This window comes from Grammomys surdaster, unplaced genomic scaffold, assembly GCF_004785775.1.
Source record: "Grammomys surdaster isolate TR1022 unplaced genomic scaffold, NIH_TR_1.0 208, whole genome shotgun sequence".
NCBI classification, from domain to species: domain Eukaryota; kingdom Metazoa; phylum Chordata; class Mammalia; order Rodentia; family Muridae; genus Grammomys; species Grammomys surdaster.
The window spans coordinates 7,489,262-7,515,688 of NW_021604653.1; positions in this window are offsets into that span (position 1 = coordinate 7,489,262).

A 26,427-nucleotide genomic window follows, 5' to 3' on the forward strand; every position below is an offset into this window, starting at 1 on the left:
CTCTGCCCCTCTGCCCCTCTGCCCCTCTGCCCCTCTGCCCCTCTGCCTCCCTGGCTCCCAAGTGCTAGAGTTAAAGGTGTGTACCAGTGTACCCAGCCTAACATTCACCTCTTGAAGAGGACCCGAGTTCATTTCCCAGAACCCACAGCTCATAACCACCTCCGGGGGATTCCATGTCCTCTTCATTCTTCTGCAGGCACCTGCACCCCCATGCTGGGAAATAGTTCAACCCAGCATGCAAACAACCTAGCAGGGCTAGAGTGATGGTTCAGGGCTAAGAACACTGCTCTTCTCAGATGGCTCTGTTTCTAGCATCCATATGAGGAGGCCCACAAACATCTGCACTTATAGTTCCAGGGTGTCCGGGCACTACACTCATGTGTACATACCCGATGCAGGCACACACACACACACACACAATTAAAAAAAAATACAAACGAGATCTAATAAGACCATCAAATGACTTGCAAAAGAGAAGAGCTACACAGGCTGGTTCCATCTCTAGTCTCCAGTGATGGAGCCCTGACAGAGGTGATGCCCAGGATCATACATAAGGGATGTGTTAATTAGCAACCTGATGGGATCCAATTTCACTTAGGAGACAAGACACGCCCTTGAGGGAAGGTTGAGATGAAATTTGCTAAGATCGGCAGACCTGTCCACTGTTGGTGGCACCATTCCATAGGCTGAATAAGGAGTGACATTCATTCTCACTGTTTTCCAACTGTGAGTTAGATGGGACCAGCTGCTTCCACCTCTGGCTGCCACCATCCCTTCTCTGTCCCATGACTTTTGAACTGGGAGCCAGAACAAACCACCCTGTCTGCCAGTTGCTTTTGTCAAGTTATTCTGTCACAGTGACAGGAAAGAATCCGATGGATGGAAGGCAGTGAGAAAGGAGGGGGGACAGCAATGGGAAAAAGGGACAGAGGACAAGTTGGGAGAAGCAGCAGGACCAGAGAGGAGGAAAACAGCTGGAGAGGAAGGGAGATCCTGAAGAAATGAGAGGAGAAGAAAATGAGGGCAGGGTAGTGAATTGGTTACTTTATTCGTTGTTGAGACAAAATGCCCAGCAAAAACAACTGAAGGAAGGGATAGGGCATTCTGGCTCGAAGTTTGAGGGATACAGTCCATCATGGTGGGTGGGGGAGGGGAGCACGCAGGGTCACCCTGCAGCCAGTCAGGAAGAAGAGAGGAGAGTGCTGCTCCACTCGGTTTCTCCTTTTGATTCAGCTCAGGACTCACAAGATGGCACCGTCCACACTCAGGATGGGTCATCTCTCCTCAATTAACCCAGTCTAGAGACCCCTTACAGATGTGCACAGAGGTATGTTACCATGGTGACAATAAATTAAGTCAGGTGGACAATGAAAATTCCCCATCACAGGAACCAGAAGAGTAACTACTGAAAGAATGAGACTCCTTGAGGTCATGCTTGCCCAAGCAGCTCCTCAGCCACGTACCAAGGGGTGGGGTGCAAGGTGCTTCCTCTCTGGCCTGATGCTCCTAAAGGGGGAGGTGTGTCTCCTGTCTTCACTTCCCACTTCATGCCTTAGCCCACCATTGACCCCTTACCTAACAGTTTGAAAATGACTGTCAGTGACCCTGACACCTCTAAGTAAATCAAACCCAGTTCAGTGTCTGCACCCCAGAAGTCCCACTGTACTTGTCAACTTCCGTTGCTCTGGCAAGATACCCACAAAAATTAAAGAAAGCAAAGTTTTATTTTCACTCTTGGTCCCAACCAGAGGCCACTGGATTGTTGTGTGACTTTTCCTGGGGAGATGTGACAAAAATCTACTCACCCTAGAGAGGTGACTGGTAAAAGACTAAGGAAACAATTCTGTCCAAGCCATAGTGAGCCAGTAAACTTACTGGGGTTACTTACAAAGCAGGGGTGACTCAAAGGCAACTGCATCACCAGAAAGCCACACCCACTCTGGCCTGAGTGACAGCTGCCAAAAGCTGTATCCCTAGAACTCTCAGCTGGGTGCTGGAGGAGGGGTGTTCTTTGTGACTCTTGTATGTTTCAGGTTTCTAAGACTTGCCAGTTGTGTTTATTTTCTGAGCCTTTAGAGCCCCCCTCCATCTAGGAATGAATGTTTCCATTCTGAGATCACAGCTATCCAGTATTGCTGGATTGATTTGAGTCTGCAGTGTGGCATCATGGTGGCCAAGCAAAACATCTCACCTCATGATGTCTGGGAAATTAATGAAACAGGAAGGAACTGGAATCCTTCAACAATCTAACTTCCTTTCATGAAGCCCCACTTTCTAAATTTTTTACCATTTCCCACTAGTGCCAGAACTTAGGGACCAAACCTTCAACATTGCCTTGAGGAGACTTTTAAAGTCCAACCTATAGGGCCTGAGGAGACGGTTCAGTCTCAGTAAAGTGCTTGCTACTCAAGCATGAAGACCCAACTTCAATCCCCAGAACCCATGTAAAAAGTTCAGTGTGGGAATTATATTCCTATCATCCCAGCATCAGGGAGGCAGAGACAGGAGGATCCCTGGGGCTCTCTGGCTAACAATCTAGCTAAATTGGTAAACTCTAAGATGACTAGAGAGCCTGCTTCAGAAAATAAGATGGAGACATCTAATGACGCCACTCCAAGATTAACTAACCCGCCTCCTTGGCCGGCTATATGTAATAAACTCACTGATCCAGGCTGCTGGCGCTTTCCATCTGAGCACAAGACCCACATGATCCAGCTTTATGTTTATGACTTGCATCTGTCATTTCTTCATTTCCTGTTACCCCAGTCAGAACAAGCCCAAAGCTGGACAGGTTACAGCACACATATGTGTGCACATGTACAAACATGCACACTCACTTGCGCGTATGAGCACATGTGCATGCACACACACACATCCACACACACATATGCACGCACCTACACAAAATCTGAATTATAGCAGCACTGACCTTTCTGTATATAGTGGCTTCCCAGTGCCAAAAGAAGATAACCTGCCCAGGATTGTGCTCACTTGATCTCTGCCTTAGAAAACTTACCAGAAGCTCTGAGATATCTGTTGGGAAATCCCACCCCTTGCCTTCTCTGGTGCCCACCTCCATCTCTGTGAAGTGCTGTCCAGGCTGTGGCACCCTGGGCTTGCTTGCTTCTCAACTGGGAGGCCGGGTAGTAGCTGCAGGGCTCAAGCCCAGCCTTTCATGATGCTAGACCTGTCTCAGGCCCTCCACAAGATGCATATTTACATCTCCTTCCCTAGGAACTGGAGCATTAATAAGTAATGTACATTTTTCAAACATGCAAAATATGCCTCAACAAAAGGGCCAAGGGTACAGCTCAGTGGTAGGGCACTTGCAGAAGCTGGGTGTAACGGCCACTGTAGCAGACAACACAGAAAATAACAAGAAGCCATAACGGTATTTTCAATGTTTTGCTTGGACTCAGTGGCTTGTACGTGATTTGCAAGCACTTACTACTAAGTTGCAACCTTAAACCTTCAAGGTAATGTTTCTGTTGGACTTGTTAGTGTTGCTCAGCAAAGTCTTTGCACAGTTTCACTAAAACATTGATAGTAGGGGCTGGAGAGAGGGTTCAGTGGTTGAGAACACATGCTGCTCTTGCAGAGGACCCAAGTGCACCCAGCATCCAAGGTTAGTTTTTAGCACCTGAATAGACAGCTCACATCTGTCTGGAACACCAGCCCCAGGGCATCTCTCTAGCAACGCACTCATGTATACCAACCCACACTCACACGCACATAGACACACAATAAAAAAAAATAAAATATTTTTAAGGCATTTAGAAATATTTTAAAGTATTTTTAAAAGTATTGCTAGTAATGAGTGGGGAGATGGCTCAGTGGATATGAGCACTTGCTCTGCAAGCACAAGACCCTGAGTTCAAATCCCCAGCACCCATATAAAAAGCTGTGCATGGCTGTGCGCTATTCCAACATTGGAGGCTAGAGACAGGTGGATCCAAAAAGCTTACTAGCCGGCCGGCTTGGCCGAAATTGTGAGCTTCGGGTTCAGTGAGAGACCCTCCCTTAACGTAATAAGGCGGAGGAAGACATCTGATGACCTGCTCTGACTTCCACATGTGTATTGACAGCTGCTTGCAACCATATACCCCACACACATATCACAGGCATGTACCACACACCCCCACTCACATACATGCAAAGATAAAAAGATGGCATTGTCAATCATGGCAGTAAATACCAGCCTGATTAAATGCACCAGTCCCTTCTCTTTTCCCTTCTTGGTTCTGACAAACATCCTCCAGAAGCAAAGGTTAGCTCTGACAGTGTATTTGGTCCATGTGGGCAACCATTAGCATCACTGTTGGTTACTGGTAACCCTACCTTTCCAGATGTGTGTCCATATGAGAGCTTTGCATGGGTAGACCCGGACTGAGGTCTCCATAAGTGTTTCTAGTAGGATAGGTACCTCAGTGTGCTGTAAAGTGACCAAGCAAGGACTATGTTCCTGACATGCCACACTCATGACACACAGCTACCTAATTGGTGGTGACGGTAGTCTCCTTGACAGAATCTCGAATCACCTGGGAGACGAGCCTCTGAGCTTGCCTGATGGGAACGGGGTGGGGTATATCTTGATGGAGTTATCGAAGTGGGAAGACCCATCTTGATTGTGGCTGTGTTGGAAATAAGGTGATAGAGTCAGCTTTCAATGTATGGTTCTGCACTGAGTGTCCCAGCACAGAGACACAGCAAGAGGGGCTGGGGTGTGTATCTGGCCAAGGCCATGGTTTTTAAAGTCCGAATCCCTGCTTTCTTCTCCCGTAGACTGGGGCTTATTCCCTTCCTGTATTCCCATCTCATTGGTTCAGTTCACAGTACCTTACCTAGTGGATAGCTGTGGACTTGAGACTTCCCCCCTTTCTTGAGGTGGGCTCAGTTACATAGCTGAGTGTCTATAATGTCTTGGATTTATAAAACAAGCAGACATCAAATGCCACCTAGGGGAGAGAGAGACCCAGAGTGTCCTGCTCTCTGCAATTTTGATTAATTCTAAGTGCATCTCGTATTGAAAATAGAAGATCCTCTATTTCTTACAGCCGGGTCCTAGACTCTATGACATGTGGAAACTGAGCTGAGTGATGATAGCATGCCCTCAGCCCTCTCCTCTGACTGCCGACCTATGTGAGCAGCCACTTCAGGCTCTACTGCCTTCATTTCCCCACCATGATGGACTTGAATGGTGAGCTAAAATACATACTTTCTCCCTTGAGTTGCTTTTGTCAGAGTATGTTATCACAGCTACAGAAAAGTAAACTGAGACATTTACCATAAAACCAAACCCTCATGCCCCATCAAGCCTTGTATGACAGCAGCCCCAGCTGACATCTGGACGTCATCCAGTGATGTATCTGGATCAGGACTGTCGAAGTGTTTGTCAGTGTGAACTAACTCTACTTTAAATGAAATACAACATGGTTTATTCTTAGCCAAATAAGAAGAGTAGTGGCTCTAAGACAAGATTCAAGTTACTCCAAATGTTTTCTATAAAAGAGAATGAGATTTTACAGCTAAAGAACAAAGAAAGTCATAAATCAGGATATCTAACAGCACAGTGGAAGGATATCAAGTGGGTCTCCTAGGGCAGGGAGGAGGTCTCTACCCATGTCCCTTCCACATGAAAGTCAGAGGTCAATCTCAGGGGTGGTCTTCAGGCCCCAGGAGTCTACCTATCTGTCTTTCCAGTGCTAGGATTAGAAACACAGGCCATTCCTGCCTTCTTTAAAAACATGATTTTAAGGATCCAGCGCAGGTCCTTGTGCTTGCGTGACAAGCACTTTTCTGACTGAGCCATCTCACAGTCCCAGGGAAATACTCTCTATCAGATCTTACTGTATAACATCCCCTGTTGTAGGGTTTGTTAGAAGCTCAAGGTCTATGAAGCCGAACAATTCATTACAAGACATAATATAATAATAGTCATAATAGTCATGAGACTGTTAAGTGAGATAGAGATGAAAAGTAAATGGCTATTTTATTAAAAGGTTTATTTTTTAATTATGTGTATGCTTGCGTATTTGTGTGCTTGTGCGCCAAGTACAGGGCCCATAATATCTAAAGGGGGTATCAGTTCCCCTGGAACAGAAGTCTTAGGTCATCATGAGCTGTCTGAATAACATAGGTGCTGAAAATTGAAGTCCAGACCTCTGCAAGAGCAGCTGTGAAGGCTACAGTTGTGTTGTAAGTTTAAATTACTGTGCTTAAGAGATCTATAAAACAAAAAGGCCTCTATCCTGTAAGCCCCACTTGCCCAAGGACAGATAACTTCCAGCAAGGCTAGGGGCTGTTATTTATGTAAAGTAACAAGCCATGTGTTTTCACTTCTGTAACCAAGGTTGATTGCCCCAGCTGTGCAGGATATGCTTGCTCACCCTAGGGTGGGAGGTACGTAGGCGGGAGGTACATCAGGATGTATGATTGCCCCGACTGGACAAAGGCAGTAAGTAAATAACCTCACAGGGCACCATACTAACATGGCCATTCTCTGGGACTCCAGTATGGACCTGTCCAGTACCCATCTTCTCGGACAGTGTTTAATAAAGCTTATTTCAAATTTGGCTCAAAAAATTGTGGTAGTGCTCTTATTCTTGCCTTGTTGGATTAACACAACACTGTGTTAACTGCCACGAAATCTCTCCAGCTCCTGCATGGCGATTTTTAAAAGGGTTTAAGACAGTCCAAGTTAATCCCGGGTCTAGATCTGTAAAGTTTCATCTCTCTACATTGATGATGATACAGCCGAGGGCCAATAATGTTCTGGATCTTTGCTATACATGTGGCTTCATCAGAGAACTTCAGCTCCACCTGCCAAGTGTCTTTTTACATGCTAAGATGGCTGAGGGCTCGTTGACTACAGGCTGAGAGCTGGCTGCCAGGAGAACCGACTGTACATTGGAAGGCTAGGACTTCCAGTCCACTACTTCCCACCTTCCACCTTCCTCCAGGGAGAAGAGAGTGGCTGAAGGTTGAGTTGGTCAGCAAAGTCAAAACCTTTGATCTCAGCATTGGAGAGGCAGAGGAAGGCAGGTCTCTGTGAGTTCAACAACAACTTTGGCTACATAGTAAGTTTGAAGGCCGTCAGAACTACCCAGTAACACCCTGTCTCAAAAAAAAGAAAAATAAAGGAAACATTTGATCTGGCTTGTCAGGTGGCCCAGCGGGTAGAAGCAATCGCCAGGCAAGCCTGGTGGCCTGAGCTGATCCCTGGAATCCTGGGGAAAGAAGAGAACTGACTCCTAAAACCTGCTCTCTCACCTCCGTGTGCAAGCCATGACACATACATACATGTAAACACACATGCATATGAGAATAATTTTTAATGTAATGAAAATTATTTAAACTCTCACATCCTATAATAAAAGGCAAAAATGATGGAGTTAGTTCACCCCAACTCTGAGAAGACCAAAGTACCTGCACTTAGGGACCTTCTGAGCCCCACCCTATGGATTTCTTCATCTAGTGTTCATCTGCAATGAAATAAAATATATCATTAAATATTTAAAATATCCTTTGTTAAATGCTTTCATTAACTATTTATAATATCCTTTGTAATAAGTCTGCAGTAGTTAGTGAACTGTTTTCATGGGTTCTGAGAGCCACTTTACCAAATGAGCAAACCCCCAAAGGGGGTCACGGGAACGCTGAACCAAGTGGGCTGGATGTCATGAGCGACGTCGTGATCTGTGACTTGTGCTTGGCATCTGAAGTGGAGGCAGTCTTGCAAAACTGAGCCCTTAACTCGCAGCCCCACACTAAATCCAAGCCGTGTCAATTAAACTGAATCTGAGGATAGCAAGGTTTTGCCTGTAAAGAACTGGACAAAAGGCTCTGGGCTGGGAAGTAGACAGTGGGCGTATTGTGATGGGTGAGGACAGCAAAACCTGCTTTTCCTTCCCTTACTTCTAGGGAGGTGCAGCGTGCTGCCCTGGTCCTGGCTCCTGGAGATTTTAACTAGAGAATTAAATGGCAGAAGGGTGGGAGGCTGGCGGCGTGTTTTCTACTGTAGGCAAATAGGCCACGCTCACCTGCATGTACCTTTTCTTTCTTTCTTTTTTTAAACATAATGTTTTATAGGTTATTTGGAAATTTCATATGGCACCCTATCACACTCACTTTTTAGTCTTCCCAATTCTTCCTCCCAGCCCTGTGACTCTTCTCCTTCAAAAAAGGAAAAACAAACAAACAAACAAACCCCCCCAACAAAATAAAAAAAACACAAGTCCAATGTATTCCTAGATATTCAGTGGAGCATGGTTAGACTTCCAAAGGCCAGTCCCTTAAAGAAACCTGAGTCCTTCCCCACCCCCACCCAGCTAGAAGCCACCAACTGTGGAGAGCTAACTCCAGCATCCCTATCACAATTTTTCAGAGTTCTCTGCAGTGGCTTCCTATCTAGGCTGCTACTTTTTTGGTAGGTGGGATGGAGGAGGAGGAGGTTGTCATGGAAGTCTTCTCTGTCTCTTTCTCAACTCTATCTGCAGTCATCAATACCACTTCAAAACTGGCTCTCACGGTCAGTGCCGGCATGGATCATGGATGTTTTGTGGCGACAGCAAGGACATCTACCTGTGCTCCAGCAGCAGTACGTGCCCTGGACCTCAGCTTGGTCTCGGATGGCAGTACAGGGCAAAGACACCAGCACAGCCATGGGCTCCATGGATCTCAACATGGCCCTCGACAGCAACACACACCACAGACATCAACACAGCTTCAGGCAGCAGCACAGACCATGAACATCTACATGGTCTTTGGTGGTAGCATGGGCCAGGGGCATCAACCCAGCCTCCAGATGCAGCAGGACCACGGATTCCAACATGGCCCTCGGTGGTAGCACATACCATGAACATCAGTCTCTTCTTACAGTCAGAGCCTGCATAAGGAAATAGCAAGCAAGGCCCCTAAGGAAAGCCTGTCAGTGAACCTTAGAGTCCCCAAATGCAGGCATTCCAGAAGATCGGCATGCGTTATTTTCATGCCCTAAGGAGGCTTACTGAGTTCACGTTGGTACATCCCCCACATGTATAATGGGTACACCTTAACCAAATGTGCCTCTCCTCACATACATCCTTAGAGTCATACATTCCCTCCTCAGCGTCCCCTCCCCTTCCCCTGTCATCTAGGGATTGCAAACACTGCTGTGCACTGCTCATCAACCACAGAACCTGAAACCTCCCGCCTCTCCTGAGACCAACAGGAAGGGACGGTGCTCTGCCTCCCATCTCTGCTGTCTTCCTTCACGAAGGTGTTGGTTTTCAAATCTCCCCAGAAGCCCCTCCATGCTGCTGCCTGCTTGGCACTAGTAACTCTCCTAATAATTCTCTTATCCAAAAGGACAGTCCACCTCAGTGTCCCCCTTGAACCTCAAACCCCAAACCTTTCAGTAGGGAACTAGGAACTTTGGTTGCTGGGGGCCACGTGGTGACCAGAGTGTTGTCCGACAGCTTCTAAAATGGGGGAAGGCCTACAACTAGTGAGGTGAATACCAAGGCTCTGGAGCTGAGCCTAACAAGGCTCCCTCCCCAGAGTTAGAGAGGCAGAGAGGAGGCCAGCTGCCTGGAGAAGGTCCACCTGCCAGCTACTTGGAGGCTCCCAGGCTCAGCTCCCTTGAGTTGTCGTTCACAGCAGAGTGGCCTTTTTTAGTGATGCCCTGCCCGTGGGTTACCTATGCTCCTGTAAAACAAACAAAGAAACAACAACAAAACAAAAACAGCAAACTCGCTGCTTCTCCATGCTGGACTGTGGAGGATTCGTTACTTTGGTCTGTTGTTAGAGCCCTGCCTGGGATGAGTATATGTGTAAAACATGGTTCCTTGGAAAACGATCTCAGAACATCTGTGCTGCTCTGAGACACTAACATGGAAATATGAACTGATGTTCCCAAGGTGGGGAAGGGGGAAGAATCTATGTTATTCTTGCAGGTCCAGAGCTAAATTATATTGGGCTATCTTAGCTCTCTTAATAGCTACTCACTGTCGATCCTTGTGTGACTGAGAATTCCAGGAAAGACTGCAAAGGTTCGTTGGCTGGTTTAAACCTCAATATGGACACGTTGGGCTGCTGGAGGTCCAGAGTCTAACAACAGCTACAATGTATCGTTAAACCCACCATTCCCTGCCTGCCTCTGTGTCAGACCTATGTGGCTAACAGATGTGTGTTGATGTTAGGTTGTTCTTCCCCTGAGTTTCCTGTGGTGCTGAGGGGGACAGCCTGGGATCCACAGAGTTCTCTGAATTGCATAGAATAGCAGCTGTCAGATTGTGCCTAGCCTGGAGTCACTCCATACTACAAAGCAACAATTCTGAACTGAGTTCCTCTTTTTTGAAATTCTCTCACCAGGAAACACAGACTGAAACATAACATACTCATGCCAATAAATAGTGACGCCTGGGACGTCATCAAACCGTAACAGTGACACTGGACACATAAACTTACCAATCCCGTCAGCGATAAGCACCTCACCTGGACTCTAACAAAGGAGCAACCCAAGATGACTGTGGCATGGCGAGCATGCTCACTTGTTGCAAGACTCACTCCAAGAAAACTGCCATCGCATGAAAACTGCTGTCTCAGTCCTGAAGCCCCAGCTCAAATGCTGTCCCCTGCCTGAAACACCTGGCCACTTCAAATGGACACTTGGGCTCACCTGCCTGCCAGCTCTGCACCTCGCCAGATGTTTATAATACTTTATAAGACTCTGTATCTGGATCCCCACAGAGGCTGTCTTCACATCTGTCCCTACATGCTGCTCCAGCCTGTCTCACTCTGCAGTCTCCTTAAACCCTTCTAAGCCATCCCACACCATGTGTGTCTGCAAATGTCCATCTGTATTAGAGTGAAGCATGTGATCAGAGAATTAATATTTGTAGTATTATTGTATATATTACTTACATAATACTGTATAAATATTAATACTTTTTTCTTAAAATATCTCTTATCTTTGAAGAGAATGAACTTTTTCCAGACCTTGTAGCCAAGTTAATAATATGCCGTTAGAATATTTAAGAGCATGGGCTTAACCCGCTGTCTTACTGTGTACTCAACTTATTTACATGTAACTTGCCTTAAAGAGAACAATGTAACCAGTCTACTATGCCTTGTACTTGACATAAAGCCACCTTGTATAACCTAAAGTAATGCACAGCATTAATCTTAAGTTATGATTCTTCCACAACCCACACCCAGAATAGTGTGTGTGTGTGTGTGTGTGTGAGAGAGAGAGAGAGAGAGAGAGAGAGAGACAGAGAGACAGAGAGACAGAGAGACAGAGAGACAGAGACAGAGAGACAGAGAGAGAGAGAGGGAGAGAGAGAAGGGGAGGGAGGGAGGGAGGGAGGGAGGGAGGGAGGGACAGAGACAGAGAGAGAGAGAGTGAGTTGTGGTAAGAATTTGCTGAAAGCAGCCTTAAACAACACAATACATACCCATCAGAGCTGGAAGCACCACATGCATGGAGCTAGATAACACCTGTGTGTAGTTTTGAGTGCTGTGCTGGGTCAGGAAAGTAGCTTTCTCCTTTGTAAGATTCTGTTAAAGATTTCTATTTTTAAAAAGCTCCCTTGTTCCTTTCCCACACCATCTTTCCTGTGCAGTTCAATATATACAGATCAAAGCTTTGTTGGAGACAATCTGCCACAGACATTCAGACACTGACTCAACAAACTCAGACAACAGGGACAGACCAGACACTCAACAGACAACCAAGGACATCACAGTAACTACAGTCTACCAACAGGCAGACAACAGACAGGGCAAGGGAGAAGTGGAGATGTCAAATTCAGAGACTTCTGAACAAACCTACTCAGAGAGGAGGTGCCTGTCTCCGGTCATTAACACAACTCAGTGCTTGTGATGCCCCTCTGAGGTTATTTAATTCATCAACTGACGCAAATATTAGTCACTGAGGTTGGAATAAAAGAACTTGTGACTGCCAATGGCCACATCTAGCAAACAAAGTCACGTTACTCAGTGAATTACAGCCAGTGAAGTTGGCATGGGTTGTTAGCCAGTTGTTTGCCGATTATAAATATGGCATTGTACAACAACACAGACCTGTCTGTCCATCTACACTCTGACACAGCTCACTCACGAGACCAGGGAAGGCAACTTCTCCCCTTACCCCAAAGGTTTACCTCAGCGCAAATAAACAGCCAATAGACCAGTAGGGGGAACTGTTTATTATGTAAGCATGAAGCCCTGGATTCAGATACAGATTCATAGAGACCACCTCCCTCTGCCACCTGCCTGCAGGTTGGGATTAAAGGCACTTATCACCACGCCCAGCCAAATTCTATCTCTATAATGGACATGCCACATTTAAGTTTTGAAAGTAAAATTAAAACCTTAGCAAATAAAAAGTGAAATGGCCTGAAAATTCTGACACAAAAGGGTTTTTCATTTATCAATAAAAGAGCCACTTCCAGTGTCCTCTAAGCGGGATATTACCCCAGAGGCTGGTCCCCTCATTGTGATGTCATCACTCAGCAGGGAAGAAAGAAAAGAAAGAGGGAATCCACATACAGTGACAGATATAAAAATGTGGCACGGGGGCTCAGTGGTAGAGCACTCACCAGCAAGGGCCTGGGCTTAATGTATAGCACTGCCGAAACAAATAAAGCAATAAAGGGGTATCAAGGTGGCTCTGTGGGGAAAAGAACTTGCAGACAAGTCTAATGTCCTAAGTCCCCAAGCCCCACAAACTGGCAGGAGAGAATCAACTCCTGCAAGCTGTCTCTCAGCTCCACTGACCCCGTGGTGAGGCATAGCACACGTGCACACACAGACACAAAGACAAGTAGACAAATGTGAGGTTTTTATAATGATTCATTCTTTTTACTTCATTCTTTTTTTAAGAATATTTATTTTATGTATATGAGTACACTGTAGCTGTCTTCAGACACACCAGAAGAGGGCATCATATCCCATTACAGATGGTTGTAAGCCTTCATATGATTCTGAGAATTGAACTCAGGACCTCTGGAAGAGCAGTCAGTGCTCTTAACCACTGAGCCATCTCTCCAGCCCTAAATGTGAATCCTTTAACAAATGGATGCATATATGCAGGAAGTAGAATTGCAATGGTTTGAATACCACTTTTAAAACCCTTTCTAAAACCTTTTATTTTCATTTTATGTTACATGTGTGGGTGTTTTGCCTGTGTGTATGCCTGTGTACCATGTGTGTTCCTCATAGCCTTGGAGGCCAGAAGAGGGAGTTAGATCCCCTGGAACCGCAGTTACAGATGGTTGTGAGCCACTGTGTGGGTTCTAGAAACTGAACCTGAGTCCTCTTCTAGAACAACCAATGCTCTTAACTGTTAAGTACCTCTGTAGCCCCCAAATAACACTTTTAAATAAGCATTTACTGTGGGGTAAAAACTATGTCTGCATCTATGTACACCCCGTAGAAGCAGTACTTTGACTCCCCTGAGATGGGGTTTCATATAACCTAGGCTGGCCCACCTTGAACATGTAATGGGTGACCTTGAGCTTCTAACGCTACTGTCTCCATCTGACAAATGTAAAAGTTTTAAGTGTATAGGCCCCCATACCTAGCTGGAACTTTGACTTTTGAATGTTAGTCTTTTCCTAGGCTAGAGGTTAAGACCGTTTTCTCTTTCCTGCTGCTGGGTGCTGCAAACTAAGGTTTGGAAACCTTGGATTACCAAGGTTTGGAAACAAGGTTTGGCAAATCCCAGGAGTGAGCTCTTCAGCACCAGACATAAAACAGGTTTTGTGGGTTGGAGATGTAGCTCAGTGGGCAGAGCACTCTCCTAGCATGCACAAAGCTGTGGTTCTATCCCCAGCACCACAGGACCAGGCTTGGTGGTGTCAGAAGTTCAGAGTCATTCTTGACTACACTGCAAGTTTGAGACTATCCTAAGATACAGGGGACTCTGTCTCTTAAAAGACAGAATAAAGAAAAAGAAAAACCCAGACTTTGTAGTAGCTGAGTTGCTAGGCTGTCAGCTAATGGCAGTGCCCTGGGCACAGTGAAAGCAGGCTGCAATCAGTGTGGTGGGCCAGACTTATTCAGTGAATTCTCTACCGATATTTTCTTGTTCAGATGAGGTGGGGAGAGGGTGAGAGTGTGCAGAGGTCCCAGGAGGATGATGGTAACTTCCTCTATCACTCTCTGCCTTCTTCCCTTAAGACAAGGAGTTCGTGTAAGCTGGTAGCCAACAAGTTCCATTTCTGTCCCCACTGGGGTTATAGGCACACCTGGTTTTTAGTGTCTGCTGAGGATGAAAACTCAGGTTCTCCTGTTTGTACAGTAAATGTTCTTACTCACTGAGCCATCTCCCCAGGCACACTTACTCTTGTTGTTGTTGTTGTTGTTGTTGTTGTTGTTAAGACAGGATCACACAGTGTACCTCTGGCTGTCGTGGAACTTACTATGTAGACCAGGCTGGCCTTAAACTCACAAAGACCCACCTGCCTCTGCCTCCCAAGTGCTGGGATTAAAGGTGTGCACTACCATACCCAGATACTGCATTCATAGCCTTTGAGTGAAGGTAGATTAAGTGTGACGTAACCCCAGCAGATTCACTTGTATGGGTAGACATAGATGTGCATGCTTGTATATGCATAGGCTATTTCTAGAAAAATGTGCAAGAGTTGGTGCCATTTATTGTCTCTGGAGGTCAGATTGTCGTCAGCTAGAAGACAAGCAACTTTTCATTATGTTTTGCTTTAATCAGATGTGTTATTACTTTTGGAGGGGATTTGGGTTTTGTTGGTTTTGTTTTGTCTAGGGAGGCAAATTTTTAACAATAACAAAACCAAATGGTAGTGACATCCAGTCCTTGTCCCCTCTCAGAGTCTCTCATAACTTCTGGTTTACAAGTAGATTAAATACCAATGAAGAGTGGTCCCACGGGGCTGGCTGAGTAGCAGCTCAGCAAAGTGACAGGTGAGGTGGCCTTTGATTGCTTCAGCTCTGCCGCCTCAGCTTCCAGACCCTGTCCCTCACCTCTTATCCTGGTGGCCTGGAGTCAAGCATGTGGCCAGAGAAGAGATGTCTTCCTTTCCATTTCTAGGAGCAAAGAAAACCCTCAAATCTAGACATAGTGATCCACACCTATAACTCAGCACTGACGAGGCTAGGGCAGAAGGATCTCCAGTTTGTGGGTCAGTCTGGACTACATGCAAGGATCTTGCCCATGAAGAAAGGAAATCTGAGCCTGGTAGTCCAGATCACGGCTGAGAGTCTGAGCCAGAGCAAAAGGATCACAAGGGTAGTTCAGGGCCAACCTGGGTAAGTTTGCAAGACTGTCTACAAACAAAAAAAAATTTTTTGAAAATTAAGAAATACTGTGGTTATAGGTCAAGAATCTAGAATGTGTAAGGACCCACGTTCAACCTCCAGTATTTCGGGGTAAACTAAAAACTATTGAAGAGAGAGGAAAAGGAAAAAGGACATGCCCATAGCTACTAGAGGACTCTACCCCTCCCCTCAACACATACACACAACTTCCTTCACTGGACAAAAGTACATCATACATACATAACAAAACCATCTCTGAAAAAGAAAAGAAACTACCTTGAACTTCTTGGAGCAAGCAGGATGTCCAAGCAGCTGCCCGTCTTGAAAACAATATTCTTATAACCCTTCTCATTCAGAAACTGACTATTCTTATAACTGCTCTCCTTCAATCCCCAAATCAAACCTCACAGGTAACACACTCCACCTACAAAGACACATCTCAAAAACAATCAGAATGAATCCTCATTGTAATAAAAGGGAATTAAAAGCAATTTATGACCTAGGGGTGTAGCTAGGTGGTACAGTGCTTGTCTGGTACAAGCAAAGCCAAGCATTTGATCCCTTGTCCTGCAAAGAGTAGCAACAGCTTAGAGCGACAGAATAGCTTTTTCACCAAGCAGCTGCTCAGGCCCTGTGAGGTGCTCTGAGGGGACCAGGTGCTTGCAGACGTATTGGAAATGCCAAGGCTGAGCCAGTGTTACTATGCAGGGATGCAGGGATGACGCAGCAAGCACAAGGCCACTGTCATTTACAAAGCGATGCTCTACGGTGGGAGACAGCTCCGGATGAAGCTTTGAACAATACACAGTACAGTCATCCCTTGTTTGACACAGTGGCTACATTCCTAGTCAAGTCTGGGTATGAAAACCATGCAGAAGGATACTCAGAGCTTAAATATCACACAGAATGACGTTTGAGGTTTTAAAAGATTTTCACCCTGCATGACAGTCTCATAGGGCTTCAGAAAGTAGCATGGGATATCAGGGTTCTTTCAATGTAAAGCCCATCGGTGGGTTGGGGTAGGGGGTTAGTTGGTAAAGTGCCTGCTACACAAACATGAAGACACAAGTGCTTTACCAGCTCCCATGTAAGAAGCCAAATCTGGAGAGGTGAGACAGAAGGATTCCTGGGGCTCAGGAGCAGTTAGTCTAATTTAAAAACACAAAGATTCCAATTAAAGATCCCATCTCAAAAAATAAAATATACAGGTCCTGAAGAATGACATCTGAGGTTTACCTTTATCCCCCACAGACATGTACACACACACACACACACACACACACACACAAAGATAACCCCATTCTGTGGCATGTTTTCCTGATTGCTAATTAATAGAGAGGCCCAGCCTACCACTGGCAGTGCCATGCCTGGGCTGGTGGCCCTGATTTGTATATTAAAGTAGACTGAGCAAGCCATGAGGAGCAAGCCAGTAAGCAGCACACCTCCATGGCCTCTGCTCCGGTTCCTGCCTCCAGGTTCCTGCCTTGAGTTCCTCCCTCTATGATGGAATGTATCCTGAGTGCTGAAAGTTGTGTTTGGTCATGATATTTCATCACAGCAATAGAAACCCTAACTAAGATGTTCCCTAAACATCAAAGCTCCCACCCCTTCCTGAACGCACTCTGAGATCTGCTGTTTGATCAAGCAGCTTTTTCCAGTCCATGGAACTTCACAAAGCTGCCTGAACACCTGATTAAAACCGGGTTATCCCCTCACCTCGGGGTTAGGGCAGATATGCAGAAGAGGAGGCAGAAAGAGTGTAAGAGCCAGAGACCCCAAGGAAACAGTGTCTTCCAAATACAACGGGACTGACGTATGTACGTATGAACTCACAGAGACTGTGGCAGCAATGCACAGGGTGTGCACAGGCCCAAGTAAGGCAATTAATTAAAAACAGAACAACTGGGCAGTGGTGGTACATGCCTTTAATCCCAGCACTTGGGAGGCAGAGGCAGGCGGATTTCTGAGTTCGAGGCCAGCCTGGTCTTCAGAGTGAGTTCCAGGACAGCCAGGGCTATACAAAGACAAAAACAAAACAAAGCAAAAACCAGAACAATTAAAAAGTATCTTCACTGCCTTCTCCTGTATTTGTTTATTTACTTATTATATATATATATATATATATATATATATATATATATATATGTATGTATTTCCTAGAGTTGATCTCAAACCACAGGAGTTTACCACTTCTGCCTTAGCCTCTTAAATATCGGTCAGGATAAACCAAAGGCCCTGGCAATATGTATTATATTTGTCAGTGGTGGTGGGAGGTAGGGTGGGGGTGAGGCCATACAGTCTCATATACCTCAAGAAGGCCTTTAACATTTAGTAGCAGTGATGCTCTTGCAGTTCCAAGCCCCTCTGCCTCCATCTCCTTAGTCCTGGGCATGGCCCACCAAGTCTAGTTTTGGAAGTACCAGGGACTAAATACAGAGCCTTGTTTCTGCTAGACCTAGGCGTTCTACTTGTCACACTGCTGTGACAAAAATGCTTGATGAAGCTGGGTTGTCACATTGCATTGGCTGGGGCAGGGCTATAAAACCTGGAGGTGCCACTCAAGTGAAAACCTTCCTCCAGTAAGGTTCAACCTCCCAAGCCTTCTCTTATAGTGCCACCCACTGGGGAGCAAATGTCCAAACACATGCACCTATGAGGGACATTTCACGTTTAAAACCCAACACAAGCACTCTGCAACCTCAGCCACACCCACAGCCTGGCTGTGTAAAATTGAATGCAAGTAAGACTGGCTGGCTTCACAGGATGGCGGAACTCTATGGGAACGGTCAAGAAATGGTTTCAGCTCTGCTCTCATCTGCTTCAGCTCTGCACTATCAGGTCTCCTTATCTGAGCTCAGACTGACAGACAGCCTGGGCAGTAGCTTCACAACCACTTTGCAGCACTTAATCCTGGTAGTGTTCTCAAGCGTGCGAACACAGCCCTGTCTAAACCAAAGTTCACCCTTTCCTGACGTTCTTCCCCCTGACTCAGGCCTATATTGTGGCCTAGAGGAGGGTGGAGCAGGCTGTTCCCCGTCTCTATCACTCGAGATCTGGATTGATCAGGTTTGACTTTGACAGTCTTGTACTTTGGTCTGTCTTTGGTTTCCTGTCTAGGGTGAAAAGACTTCTTCTCATATCTCTGCAGGGTTAGTGTCACAGGACAATGATAACAGAGCAATCTACAAACTCGGCCACATGCCCAGCCCTTGTTGGATTATTTTATCTTTGTGTGGACACTAGCATGTGTTTACACAAACTAAGTCAGCTACAATGCCACTAATGGATAAGACATTATGGGGCCACTGTCTCTAGGCACCCCTTACTCACCGGATGTCATTATGCAATGCATGACTACGTAGAGAAAATACATGCTATTTGGTAATTTTGTTATTTACAGAGATGTCATCATTCTTTGTGTATTATTCTGGAACTTTCCCACAGATGTCAGACATCTTTTCAGCCTGGTCTCACATTCTCATGGCTTATTTGTGCACAGCAGTTACTGTGGCAACCAGCTCTTTCCAGGTGTGACTGCCAGCTTCCCCTTAGCAACACCAAGTAGAGCTATCTTCCTTTCCATCCCGGCTTTCCGCTAGACTAGCACATTCAGAAGTTTCTGGGAAGTGACTCTCCCTCAAAAAGTCCTTGCCCAATAGAAAATGAAACAGACTAAACAATGCACACCTCCAGGTCTGCGTCAGATAATTCTAAGGCAAATTCCACTTGATCTTGCTGAAAGTCCCCACAGTGATAACTGACTCGTCAGCTTTCCCACACATTTCTCCCAGTATCCAGACTTGTCACCCCTAGAATCACTTCTCAATATAAATTACCTGAAAGCAATCTCTTATATGTCATGTTCTTGATAAAATCCAGACCAAAGCACCAAGTTCAGAATATTGTTAAAAACGAAAATTCATGTTGACCAGATACAGATTCCGTTTGCACTGTCTTCGAAGTGTGCCCAGGAACTTGTTCTAAGAGACGGCCTCTGAGCATTCATAAGATCGAAACCATCCCTGTTAACATATCAAGAGGCTGTTGGCCTCTTATCCTCACACAGTGAGGATACAGTGTTTTCAAGTGGGGACATCACATACACAAGTTCAATGCACTCCATACAGGAAAGGCGCCAGAACGAAGCTAGCTCTGCCAGTCACATAGGCTGACCTGAGCGTAGCAGCTCTGCACCCTTTCTGTGTAGTCCAGCTGCAGCTTGTGTAATAGGACCATTAGCTCTTCCCTGAACATGAAGCAGAATCTTTCCATAAGTGCTATTGACCTAGTGTCTTCTTCGGGGTAGACCTGATTCTTCTCTGGTTTCTCTCCATTGCCATTGTGGTATTTTTATTTTTTTCCCTTTGTGTGTGTGGGGGTGTGTGTGTGTGCTAGGTACTTTTATTCTTATCAAAAGCATTTTATCTAGGTCCCCAATGCTATCAGTAAGAAGTCACTTACAGTATAATACTACTTTTTAATTTTTGTGTGAGACATACATGCAGTACCTGTAGAGTCCAGAAGAGGAGCTGTATCCTCTGGAGTGAGAGATACAAGTGGTTGTCTACTGCCAGACAAGGGTGCTGGTGACCTATTTCTGGTCCTCTATAAGAGCAGGAAGTTATCTAAACCACTAGCCACCTCCCCAGCCCTCTGATAATACTATGGTAGATAATACTGTGGGAAGCGTCTGTGTTCCAGGTTGTATCTCCATGCCTATTGTACCTATTCTTACACAATTGTTCTACATTTATTATTTATTTACATATTTATTTACATCTACACCACGCTCATGTGTGAACACCAGAGGACAACTTGCGGTAGTGGGTCCTCTCCTTCCATGTGGGTCAGGGGGGATAGAACTCCCCTCCAGACTCCACAGCACCACCTCTCCATGCTGAGCCATCCCTCCTGCTAACTTACCTTTCCTCACTGATAACATCTGTCGTTGAAGACTTTTCTGTTCAGTAGTCTGCTGAGGGCAGACCTAAGCTTTTGGCTTATTGATGTGCTATGGCACATGTGCGATGGCACACACCTATGTGTGCGATTCTTACTGCTTCATCTGCTACACACAAGAGTATGTTCCAATAGGCCTTTCATCCTTAATGGAAACGTTTATGTCTCCCATCAGCCACATGCGGCTGTTGAGCCCTTCAAGTATATTCAGTGTGAGCGAAGAATTGTGTTAATAATTCCATTCACTTTTAGCAGATTTCATAGCTACAGCTGGCTAGTGGCCTACCGTAGTGAAATTCTGCATACAAGTACAGTGTTTAATCTTTTTTTCTAACAAATGTGTCTCAGGTTAAAAATATTCCTCCAGGTAACACCCACAGGTTTTTGCTGTGTTGAGTTTACATTTCTCTTCAATCTCAAAATGATGATTTCCCCATTTATTCATATATTTTTCTAGGTAAGGTAGAGGTGTGTATGTGGAAATGTAAGGGTCGTGAAACCTAGTGGTGACTTTTTAGTTTCTCATTTGTCCATGGCTGGTTCTTTTTGTTTGTTTGTTTGTTTTTTCAAGACAGGATTTCTCTGTATAGTCCTGGCTGTCCTGGAACTCACTCTGTAGACCAGGCTGGCCTCGAACTCAGAAATCCGCCTGCCTCTGCCTCCCAAGTGCTGGGATTAAAGGCGTGCGCCACTACTGTCTGGCTTCATGGCTGGTTCTTATCGAGCAGTTCTCCACACAAAGCAGCTGCCATCAGCAGCAGACCCGCCAGCAACACCTGCTTGCAAGAGCTCATCATGATGGACTGCCGACAGTCTCTGACAGAAGAGGGTCCTGAGGAGTGTTCGTATGTAAGTCTGCCTCATTGCTCTGGATCCCGAGCGGCTCTGTAACACGCGTGCTGCATGAGGCGGTGCAGCCCTGGAGGAACCATCATGCCCGGCAGGGGAGACCCAGGGCATGGCTTTGTAAGCAACACCTCTGTAAATAAGCCTAACAAACTCACTTGTTTCCGGGGGTGAACCTTTGAGTGGAAACAAAGTTTGGTTTGTTCTTGGGAATTTATGGAGAGGGACAAGTGCTGTTTATATCTTCCAGGGAAGAAATCTCAAAGGAACAACGTTGTCAATGGCAGGGGTTATTAGTGTGTCTTGGTATAATTAAGGGTTTGGAGCTCAGTGTGCATGTTCTAAATAGCTATATATGTGTGATAAGAAAGTGTACTCTGGGGCTGGAGAGATGGCTCAGTGGTTAAGAGCATGAACTGCTCTTCCAGAGGTCCTGAGTTCAATTCCCAGCCACCACATGGGGGCTCACAACCATCTGTAATAAAATCTGATGCCCTCTTCTGGTATGTCTGAAGACAGTGACAATGTACTCATATACATAAAATAAATAAATAAATAAATATTTTAAAAAAGAAGAAGAAGAAAAGAAAGTGTATTCTTGTTGGGCAGTGGTGGTGCACACCTTTAATCCCAGCACTTGGGAGGCAGAGGCAGGTGGACTTCTGAGTTCGAGGCCAGCCTGGTCTACAGAGTGAGTTCTAGGACAGCCAGGGCTACACAGAGAAATCCTGTCTCAAAAAAAAAAAAACCAAAAAAAAAAAAAGTGTACTCTTTCCACATGTATACCTACAAAGGAGAAAAGGTTACATCACCCAGCCTGACCTCTAGGCCCCTCATCTATGCCCACGTTGGAGATCCTGAATATGCATGAGCCAGGCAGCCTCCCTGATTTCTCTTCAAGTCTAGTCATGTGTGCATTCTTATATCTTTCTCTCCTTGTTTAAGGCTCCAAAAGGAAGACTTCAGCCTGTACCGTTCTATCATCCTGAAACTATTGTCTTTCAAGGGCAAAGCTCTCTGCTGCATCAAGTGGCTGCAGAGGCACGGGGACGAGCAGCTGAGCCATCTATCCTGCCTTAATGATGCCAAGAAGGAGGCAGGTTCACAGGTGGGAGCCTGAGACAGCTGCTACTCTCCGAGGAATACAAGGACAGGCAAAGAACGAGAGGGAACAAAGGGGACAAGCTTCTGCTCCACCAGCCCCGTGCTAGGGGCTGAAACGGAGGACTCAGGCATGTTGGTCAAGTACCCATCCAGTGCACTACATCCCCAGCGGAAAAGATTCTGCTTTTTAAAGTGACACCAAGAAGTAATTAAGGACTGCCTCAGTGGATAAAAGGACTTGCCACCAAGCCTGAGGATCTGAGTTCAATTCCTAGGACTCACATGATGGAAGGAGAGAGATCTCCTCCAAGTTGTCCTCTGATCTCCATGTGCAAGGCATGATGTGTATATGCCCTGTGCCCTCACACATACAAAGGTACACAGACACAGATAGATACATAGATAGATAGATAGATAGATAGATAGATAGATAGATAGATAGATAGACTGATAGATAAATTAATTAATTTTAAAAACTAACATTTTAAAAAGTGGTTGTTAACTGGAAACTAAAAAAGTCAAGCTACAACTGTTGCCAGTGATAAAGATCCATATTTACCCCACAAAACAAAAGCTATTTTAGATTAAAACAAAAAGAAGCAAGGAGGGGCTGGAGACATATCCCAGTCAGCAGAATGCCTGCCTACCATGTATATAACCCTGGATTGGATCGACAGCATTCTGTCAAACTGGATGAGGCAGCACACAACTGTAATTCCAGCAGTTGAGAAGTAGAGGCAGGAGAATTGCAAGTTCAAAGTCATCCTTGGCTACATAGTAGGTTTAAGGCCAGCCTCAAAAAAAAAAGTTTGTTTTTGTTTTTGTTCTTGTTTTAAGCAAGGATGCACTCATTTCCTAAGTCAGGACAGAGTGAGTCAGGGGTACTGACTGCCTGAGCAGAGTGCTCACAAGGGAGGGAAGGGAGGGAGAGAGGGAGGGAAGAAGGAAGGATGGAAAGAAGAGAAGAAGGGACGGAGGGAAGAAGGGTGGGAGAGAAGGAGGGAGGAAGGGAGGGAAGGAGGAAGGATGAAAAGAAGGGAAAAAGGGAGGGAGGGAGGAAAGAAGGGAGGATAGAAAGAAGGGAAGAAAAGGGAGGGAGGGAGGAAGGGAGGAATTAAAAGGAAGCAGAGCACAACAGCAAGAGAAGAGGAAGTTGTCTCTGACACAGTCCACCCTGTGAAGGCTGCTTGGTTTGAGTGTTGCCTTAGTGACTTTACTGTCACAATGACAATAGCATATTGGACACAAAGCAACTTGTGGAATAAGGCTTTTCCTTTATCTCACTTTCAGGGGAAATATAGTCTATTATGGCAGGGCAAGCAGGACAAACTGAACGAGCATGAAGTCAGCCAAGAAGTCACGAGGAAGAGAGCAGGAAAACAGGGAGTGAGGCCAAGCTATAAACCTTCAAGGCCTACTCCCAGTGACATACTTCCTCCACCTCCTAAAGATGTGGTAGCTTCCCAAACAGCATTACCACCCAGGAACCAAGTATTCAGTCAGGTAAGGGACAATTCGTGTTCAACTACAACAGATGTGGTTTGCCCCCTAAGGCTCATGTGGCTTGGTCCTCTCTGTGATGATGTCATGAGATTAAGGTGATACATGACATTAATCGTCTCTGTGTAGGTGAAGAATGGAAGGGACGCCTGGTCACCTGTTGTAAGGGTCCATGATCCTCGGAAGAATGATACCTCGGACTCAAATAGTATATAAATGCAAAGAGTGTTTTACTCTGCAGAAGTCCAGTATGCTGGGCTCTATCACCTACAAAGATGGAGAGACCCCAAAGTGAGCTCACAGGACCGATTTAAAGCATGTTAGGGGAATTCTGGGGAGGAGTAGGCCACCTCTATCTTCCAGAACCAATGCTGGGGCCTGGGAGAACTGGAAACTGTTGCTGGGAAGTCTGGAAACTGCTGCTGATCCATTGTCCTTGCCTCAGCCCAGGTGATGGGGCAGCTTCTGAGGCCTGGACTTGACCAGTTCTTGGAAACAGAGATTTAGGCCTAGTCTCCTGAACTGCCGATTTAGAGCCTGTCATGGAGTCGGTCTAGCCTTCTCATTGATTGTTTTCTCTTATGGTGGGGGTGGCTGTTGAGATTCTGGGGCCTCAGACAAATGGAAACTGCCAGAAGAGAAAGGTCAAAGTGGCATGGAAAGTCACATGGCCAAACGAGGGTCTCAGCCCGGAAGAGCAGACTGTGAGAGGACTAAATAGACCTCCGTCCGGGCCTGCTCCTAAGCACGCTGATCTGGAACGGAACCTTCTATTTAAAGGCTGTGGAAAAGGCATCAATATTTGCTATAGCCTGAGATCAGGCAAGATGTAAGAAATTCCCTATCAATCTGAAAGGGGCTGATGATAGCCACATAAGGAGGTTTTCAGGTAAGAAGCAAGCAGAAGTATGCATGTCGCTGTGAGCATGTGGTGCTCAGAGGACAGCTTGTGGGACTCGGTTCTCTCCTACCTTGCTGCTTCCAGGATTTGAACTCAAGTCATCTGGCTTGGCAACAAGAGCCCTTATCCACTGAGCCCTCTCGCTGACCTAACCAAGACCTTCTGACTGGGTGGGAAGCTCCATGAGAGAGACGGGGTTCTCATAGTCATGCACAGAAGATGGTCAGGTGATTTCCCAGTTTTAGCAGCAACAGAAAGCCCCACAATGATGGCATTGGCTGTCCCTTCACCTTACTTATTGTATGTTGCTGTGGTGGTTTGAGTAGGTTTGCCCCCCCCCCCAGCCTCCTATGTTTGAATGCTTGGCCCACAGGCAGCGGCACTATTAGGTGGTGTGGCTTTCCTGGACTGGATGTGGCCTTGTTGGAGGAGGTGTGTCCCTATGGGGATGGGCTTTGAGGTCTCCTATGCTTAAGCTCCACCCAGTGTGGAATCTTAGTCTCCTCCTGACTGCCTTCAGATCCAGATGTAGAACTCTTGGCTCCTCTAGCATCATGTCTGCCTATGTGCTGCCATGTTTTCCATTGTGATGATGATAGATTAAACCTCTGAACTATAATCCAGTCCCAGATAAATGTCTTCTTTTGTAAGAGTTGCCTTGGTCATGGTGTCTCTTCACAACAGTAACATTATAGCTAAGACAATTGCATCAGTTTTCTCATGACTATAACAAAATCACTAACAAAATGGAGCTTTAGAAAGAGTTTAGCCAGGTGGTGGTATTGAACACCTTTAATCCCAGCACTCAGGAGGCCCAAAAAGACCTCTGAGTTCAAGGCCAGTCTGATCTACAGAGAGAGTTCCAGGACAGCCAAGGTTACACGGAGAAACCATTTCTTAAAAAACAAAAACAGGGGCTGGAGAAATGGCTCATTGGTTAAGAGCACTGGCTGCTCTTTCAGAGGTCCTGAGTGCAATTCCCAGCAACCACATGGTGGCTCACAACAATCTGTAATGTGATCCAATGCCCTCTTGTGATATGTGTGAAGAAAACTACGTACTCACTACATGAATGAGAGAGAGAGAGAGAGAGAGAGAGAGAGAGAGAGAGAGAGAGAGAGAGAGAAGGAGGGAAAGAGAGAAAGAAAGAGAAAGGCAAAAGTTTATTTTGACTCACAGTTTGAGAATATAAGCAATTCATCATGGCAGGACCGTGGGGCAGCTGATCACGTGGCATCCACAGTCGGGAAGCAGAGAGATGATTACTACTGATTGGATCTCTGTCTCCCTCCCCAATCCCCACCCCCAGTAAAGAAAGGCTTTTATTAGGGAAAAGGAAATTCACATAGCAAGGCACACAGAGAGAAAAACTGTCTGCAAAGCATAGGGGGCGCTCAGGAGGCTGAGCTACGGGGTCTCCTTGAGGGCTCACCTTCTCCTTTGAATGCAGTCCTTCCTCATTCCACAGAATGTGCACCCCACATTCAGAGGAAGTCTCCTGCCTCCACAGCTCAATCTAGAAACTCCCTCAAAGACATAGCCAAGGTGACTCTAGGTCCTCCCAACTTGACAAATTCTAGCCATTGTGTTATTGAAGTCCCTAAGGTAACTGCACCAGCATGTTTCTTTCTTCTGTTAAGCATGAAATCTGTTTTGATAGGCATCAGATGGAGATAGGTTGAGGAAAAGAATGATGTAAAGAAGCCCCTCCCCTCCATCCTCCTCTCTTCCTCCTCCTACTCCCTCCCTCCCTCCTCCCTTCTCCCTAGTGAGTGGCTTCCTCATTCAAATCTCCTCTCTCTCTCTCTCTCTCTCTCTCTCTCTCTCTCTCTCTCTCTCTC